General features: G+C 35.2%; 1 long non-coding RNA gene across 1 annotated transcript; it reads left to right on the forward strand.

The window, feature by feature from the left end:
- Window positions 1-3,908: 3,908 nt before the first annotated feature.
- LOC111889719 (uncharacterized) lies at window positions 3,909-5,156 on the forward strand. The gene is made up of 3 exons (XR_008226379.1): window positions 3,909-4,035; window positions 4,193-4,347; window positions 5,022-5,156. It is a non-coding gene; the product is annotated as an uncharacterized LOC111889719 (long non-coding RNA).
- The last annotated feature ends 2,327 nt before the right edge of the window (window positions 5,157-7,483 follow it).

A 7,483-nucleotide genomic window follows, 5' to 3' on the forward strand; every position in this document is an offset into this window, starting at 1 on the left:
TTAGTGTCTAAGTCCATAACTATTTTGGTATGTACTTGAAGCGATGGTGCATGGTCCGTTTGGGTTGCCTTCACCAAAGCAACTTGATAGGAAGAATTATGGAGAGAGAGGATTAATTATGATTTATTAATATATTATGAGAATAATATATTAAAGGAAAAATCATATTGTTTAATTAATATTAGTCAAGAATTAATTGATAGTTAATTTTGTGGCTAAAAGAGATTAATTAAACTTAAGGGACTGGAATTGTAATTATAAGATAATTGCAATTGGGCTATGGATTATCTTATAATATAAGGTTGGACGAATTCTATGGGGAAACCCAGTAGAAATCGTCCAAGGCTTATTAAGGAAGGAGTCCATGGGTTGCTTAGGGCTTAAGCATCCAAATTAAGGTTTCCTTGTTAGATAACCCTAATAGCCTCACTATTTAAAGGACCCTTAAGCCCCAAAAAACGTGGTGAACTGGTTCCTTAGGGTTTCCACACGTTTTGGGCAGCCTCCTTCTCTTCTCTTCTCTTCTTCATCCTCTTGCTCTTGGTGTTTGTGAACCATTAGAGGAGTGACATTTGTGACTCTAAGCTTTCTAAAGTCATTACAAGGAGGATTTGTGATTGTTATTGCTACATAACAATCAAGGTAATATCTTAAACCCATTGTTATGTTAATATTGATTATCATATGCTAGATCTAGGGTTTAAAGTCTTGGATGAATTGCATGTACAATAGAGAAACCTAGATCCAAGCATTAGGGTTTGTATGAGCACATAGGATGTTCTTATGGCTAAAACCCATCACAAAGGTCCTAAACCACTCAAGGAATTATGCTAGACTCGAATGGTTCCTTTTTGGTTATGTATTCTTAGAATTTGCATGTTGCCTCTTCCTTGCATCTCCAATTATCACACCTCTGTTTTGGCTTCACACAAATCTCTACAAAATGAAGCAAGCATCTCCTTCAAGACATCTTTTGAAAAAATATGTCATCACACTACTAGAAAAAAGGCCTTTAATGACGCGCAAACAATGACACTCGCCGATAGAGGGCGCGCATTTGTGGGTGCCCTAAAAAATAGTGTCAGTTTTGCAAAATTTGAAGGATAGAAGACACGCATTTGTGCGTTCCCTAAAATTAGTGTTAGAAAAGAAAAAAAAGAAAATGCGGAGGGCGCCTTTTATAAAACGTGCGTCATGTAAGTATGTCGCTTTATAAATTTTTAATGAAACACGCCTTTTAGGCGGGAAATGATCGATTGACAAAAATCCCCAAAATTTTGGAGGACCCGCTCATTCATTCCTCTCCACTTGCTGATGACCTTCATTTTCTCCCCCTCCTTCTCTCTGTAAAACCTAGCAGCCGCCACCACCAGAAACATGGTTTTATGTTGGCCTCGTTCTGTGTTGTAAGAACGAGAGTCTGATCCTCCATTAATAGCTAAAGGGGGGAAATCCCCCAAAATTTTGAAGTACCCCGCTCACTCCTCTTCACCTCTACCCTACTCCATCTACAACGACTCCCCATGTTTACAAACCCTATAATTCAAAACGATTTTCCATTCCTCACGAGTGCTTTCCAGTCAACGACCTGATCAGCCTCATCGGCAACCTCGGTCTCACCTCACCTCGTCAGCGAGCTGAGGCTCACCTCTACACACATGCGACTACAACTCTTCAAATCACCTAAGCCCTACCCTTTCTCTCTATTCACCCGCCTCTTTACCCACGTCCAACGCCTCCAACAAGAAGCCCTAGGGCCTCCGCCTTCACCCACGTTCTCACTGTTGATCGTGAATCAGTTTTCAGGTTATTCCAAGATTCAACCAACACGGAGGTGGAGGTAGGTTCCGATTTCGTATCAAAAGACTTCACCTTCAGGCGGAACAAAAAACTAGGGATCAATTCGATTAATCAGTAGCAAAATTAAGACATAATCTCAAAACTTGGCATGAAAGAGTCTTGAAATCCACTTCATGTAAGTTATTAACATGGATTGTCCTACTCCTGCTTCTTCTCTCAAATTAATAGCAGCCGACAAAAGAGCTTTGAGAATGATATCTGGTGCTTTCTTGATTCTCACCCAAATTGTGTTTTCTTGCAGGTTCGTTCATTAAGTTTCTACCCTCATCGACGCACAATAGAGGCTGGTTTCGTGGGTTCTTTCACCTTTACACCAACGACGGTGGAGCTAGAGAGAGAGTTTATGGTGTGCAGTTAATGCTATTCAAATATGTTATTTACCACCCTCATCCAGGTTTCAGAACCAACTTATTCTCGAATAATCTCTACTCAGATCCAATACCTTCCTTATTCCTCATTCAGTATCCTCATTCCTCACCTGATCAGCGAATCCAATTCCCATCCACCTTACTCCAACTCGATCAGACTTGACTCACTTACTTATACCCACTGGAACCGATCAAGTAAGTTTATCTTACACAAATAAGACATAACTAAAAATAATGATGTTGAAGTTGAAGCACAAAGAGGCAGATGGAAGGGAGAGGTACACTAACTTATTTCTCTTATCTGTTTCTTTCACAGTCTCATCATTTTGCTCTGTTTTGGGTACTTATTACCTATAACATCTATGTTCTATTATGGTCATTCATTGTTTTCTTTTGTGTTTTTACAGGAGCATGATAGTTACTGCATGTGAATGCAGAAGTATGTAGGTGTTGATATCACATCAATGGTGACTCTACCAGTACTCATTTTTGAACCCATGACAATGCTACCGAAAATGGAAGAGGTATTTCCCAACACCAAAATGTTTCTATAATCTATATCTTCTTCTTCTTTTATAATTGTTCATAGTAAATTAGTAATGAGTAAGAGACTTTTATTGTTTTTGTAGTTGATGGAATACGCCCATCTTTTAGAGCAAGCAGATAATTGTGAGGATCCATACCTACGATTAGTATATACAGATAAGAATCATTACTCTTAATTCCTTATACACATAGACACACACTACGCTGATACACTCCTCTTTCTATATAGACACACACTACGCTGATACACTCCTCTTTCTATCCTCTTGGAAGGTAAATAACTAACTCTATCATGTTTTTTTTTAAAATATAAAAAATATGGATGATATATGTTGTTATAATTGCAGAACTCGTTTGAAGCTAAAGAAAGATGGATTAATTCTAGAATCAGTACCCCCTCCAACAAAAGTCATCAATTTAATATTTGGAAGAACATAGTTGGTTCGGGTGCATGATTTTTAAATACACAAAAGTAAACTTCAATTTTTTTACATTGTATATAAATTTACTTGCTTTGTTTTTTAATTCGTGTGCAATGCTGGATGATATGAAGTGTATGGATATGTATACAATTCGAAAGAACCAAAAATATTAATGACAGGAAAATAGAATGAATCCATGGGCTATCAGCTTTGTGATTATGAAGAGGAACCTGTCCCAAATACTGAACTTACACAGGTGTTGTCCCACTAACCATGTCTACCACTATCATAAAAAACCTACCATAATGTCAAAGTACTAAAATACCCCTTCACTAAAATACCCTGCCAAAAATATCACAGTGATATTTTGCTTTTCTGTTGAATATTTTATTACTATATCAATTACAATATAGTCTTGCGCTTTATACTTAACAAAAATGTAAACATGGTTGAATAAAATACAAGTGTTAAAGTTCCCAAATGAGTCTGCTATATTTCATGTATATTTTAAGAATGACAATCATGCCCTTAGCTGTATGTTTGGACAACATGTGATCTTTACTGAACATGCAGCTGTATCATCTACTACTCATCTGTGTCCATACATTGCATATGTTCAACCGGTTCACCCATCATGATATATATATATATATATATATATATATATATATATATATATATATATATCAACCATACTTCCCATAATTTTCTGCAGATATTATTGAAGACCTATACAGTCCTAGGACCGCAGCAATGGACTTTGTGAGCGAACTGGTAAGAAAACATGGAAAAGAGAAGCTTCAAAAGTTCATATTATTTATTGTGGAGATTTTTAAAAGGTATACATACCAATCTTTTAGCTATTTCATAAACAACATGTTAATTTGTCTTAACAATTATGGTCCTACTTTGATTGATTAGATATGAAGTATCATTGGTTGTTAGTTGTTATTATGGTCAACTCATTGAGTTATTTCTTTACTATCCATTGAGCAGTTTGTGCACAAGAATTGGCTTAAGCTCCTTGAACCGAGTTTCAGCAAGATCAAAACCATCCTTCCGGTGTTCCTGCAATAAAAAAAACAAGTCAAAGAAGATTTACTGAAAAGAAAAAAAGTATTAATGGTGTAATTAATGGCTATTCACTACAGGTAAATCGATAAAATGGTGAAAGTAAACCTTTCCGGTGTGAGCAGTATGTTCATATGCTGCCATTTGCCAGTAACTGTTTGTCCGCTTATAGAAGTCCTTTAGAGCTTCCCCGGGCTTTTTAACACAAAGAATAATAATTTATAATTCAGCAATCTTAGAATCAATGTTTATATTTAAAAAAAATTCTGCAATTAAAAGTTACCATTGGAGTTCTCTGTGAGTCAGATATCCCCAAACTAGCTCTTCTTTGATCAATTCTTGCATTGCCTAATGAAAATATGACCCTTAAGTCTGAGATTAACCGACTCATTGGTGCACTTACATTTTGATCAAACATACATACTTTATTCCTTATACACAATAATATACACATTAATGTAGTTTACCTTCTACGACTACCTACTGTAATGATGCACTTACATTTTGTTAGCCATAATCACAACCAACTTGTAACTAAACCCATAATAGCAAGCAACCTGTAAGTACATTCTTTTACACACAATAGGAATTTAATTTTGTTTTTACTATGGTGTAAAAGATATATGTACGTTGCCCTTATTGGTAGAGAGAGAGAGGGGAGAGAGAGAGAGAGAGAGTAAATGAGCATGTTGATATATTAATTACTTAAGTAGATTGATTTAATTGGGGTTGGTTGTTAATATTAATATTATAGAGCGGGAGCGGATGACAAGCCTTTGTGGATGGTGAAAACGGTTCTTCATGAGCTTGTAAAGCTTCGTGGGACAGTAATAAATGGTCATCTTTCCATGGTCCCAATTGACATGGAACCCCAACCCATAATCCTTGCCTACATCGATCTTAATCTTCAGGTATGCACCTATTCTATTATCTCTTTAATATTATGCATTATCAACATCTTATTTATTATGTATTAATTGTAATTGTTTTATGAACATTGTTAGACATTGGCTGCTGCCAGAATGTTGACCCCTGCTGGCCCTGTTGATCTTGAATAAGCAAAGGGGCAATGAATTGTATTTTTTTGTATCTAATTCGTTTGTAAATCTTTGTTACAACTTCTATTGATTTGTTTTATCTTTCCATGGAACGATTATTTGTATGAAATTAAATTTATGCAATGGATTCTATTTTTTGTATATGATATTTTATTTTCTATTATGAAACATTAAATACAAATTTAATTTGAAAATAAGTAAATCTATAAATAATATTTTTTTAAACATTTAAAATTACGATACGCAAAAATGTGTGTCGTCTTCATTTATGACATGGCCTTTCTTGACAGGGGCTTCCTTGATACGCATTGCGTGTCATAAACACGCGCGTCGTAAGGTTAGGACACGCAAATGCGTGTCGTCTTCCTTTATGACAGGGCCTTCCTTGATACGCATTGCGTGTCATAACCGCGCGTCGTAAATGCGCGTCGTCTCTCTTTATGACAGGGCCTTCCTTGACACGCATTTGCGCGTCGTCTGAGCGTTTTACGACGCGCAATGAGCGTCGTAAAAGGCCTTTTTTCTAGTAGTGTCAAATAAAAACATTGTCTATAATACCAGAGTTGTGTTATTTGAAGTTACCTTTCGAAGGTTTGTATCGATTAGATACACTCAAGTATGAATAACAATGAATAAACAAACTAAGCAAAAGATTAAACAGAAAAACGACAGAACACAAGTAATCACAAAGATGCTTTTACTAAGAAAGAATGTTCTCACCAAGAGAATGAGGTCATAAAGAAGGTCATCAAGACTTACATTAGGGTTTCACCCTAATGTTGATTATATATGATTACAATAACTGAAATACCACTAATTAAGAGATCTATACCTACCTAAGTAAAGGTTTGGTCCTAATCACTAAGATTATGGATCAGACATCTATTGTATATATACGTATTACTGCCTAATATACATAAAACCAGGAAGATTATTGATTCACGCTGATGCTGATAAGATCTATGTTGGTGCTAGCGTTGGTGTTAACGTTGGTGGTCAACGTGTGGTGTTTGACTCATCAGATCATAAGGTGTGGCCTTACAATCTCCCCTATCTGATGATTTCAAAACTAATCTTCAACAACTTCTTCTGATTTTTCTCCTCCTAAGAGTATGATTGAAGGTTTAAGATTTTCCTTTCCCCCCCCTCCCTCACCTTTGATAAACAAGAGTTGAGTTTTGCCCCCTAGATGTATAACCCTCTTGTTTCAAGAGTGTTTGATATTGAATGATCATAACAGAACTTAATATTTCTCCCTCTTTTTGTTATCATCAGAATATTATAATCATAATAATAGTAGTAGAATCAGTAAGACATAAGAGCAGTGGAAACAATCCGTGTATCATAAGATGCAGCTGGTAATCAAGTGAGATTGCGATGTCTCCTGATAGTATGCGTTTGATGTCTTGAAGGAGATACTTGCTTCATTTTGTAGAGATTTGTGTGAAGCCAAAACAGAGGTGTGATAATTGGAGATGCAAGGAAGAGGCAACATGCAAATTCTAAGAATACATGACCAAAAAGGAACCACCTTATTGTGCTACATTCTGTTATGAACACGCAAAACATCAATTGAAGCACAACCATTGACATGAAGACGAAGAGGATTAGGGAATTATGGTTTAAGAGAAAAACAAATAGAGGAGAAAAATGGGCGGCTATTCATGTTTCAGGCCAGATTTATGGAGAAACCGATACTTCATATATAAATAGAATGATATGCTTTAATTGATAACATATTACTGCTTTTAAAGATTCTATAATTAAATGTAATTATGCTCGAATTGTGAAATATATTTTATAAAGTATGAATAGATTCTATAATTAAATATTCTATAATTAAATGTACTTGTGTTTGAAATATAATTGCTAAATTTAAAGATTCTATAATTAAGTGTTTGAATTTTATTTGGAGAAGATGATGTCATCAATTTGATTTAAGGGTGGAAACCATATAATTGAGATACAATCTAAAGATGTGATTGTTGTATTGGTGAATTAAGAGTTTTCTTTTAATAATATTTAGAGATCACGACTTACTGGAGGGTTGGAGATCATGTTTAAGAAGCAACATGTAATTAGTTAAGACAAATAATATTATTATTTTATGTACACAATTATAATTAATCGTCTACCTAGATATCATAAAAGATGCAGA

The sequence above is a fragment of the Lactuca sativa genome, chromosome 9, assembly GCF_002870075.4.
Source record: "Lactuca sativa cultivar Salinas chromosome 9, Lsat_Salinas_v11, whole genome shotgun sequence".
NCBI lineage: Eukaryota > Viridiplantae > Streptophyta > Magnoliopsida > Asterales > Asteraceae > Lactuca > Lactuca sativa.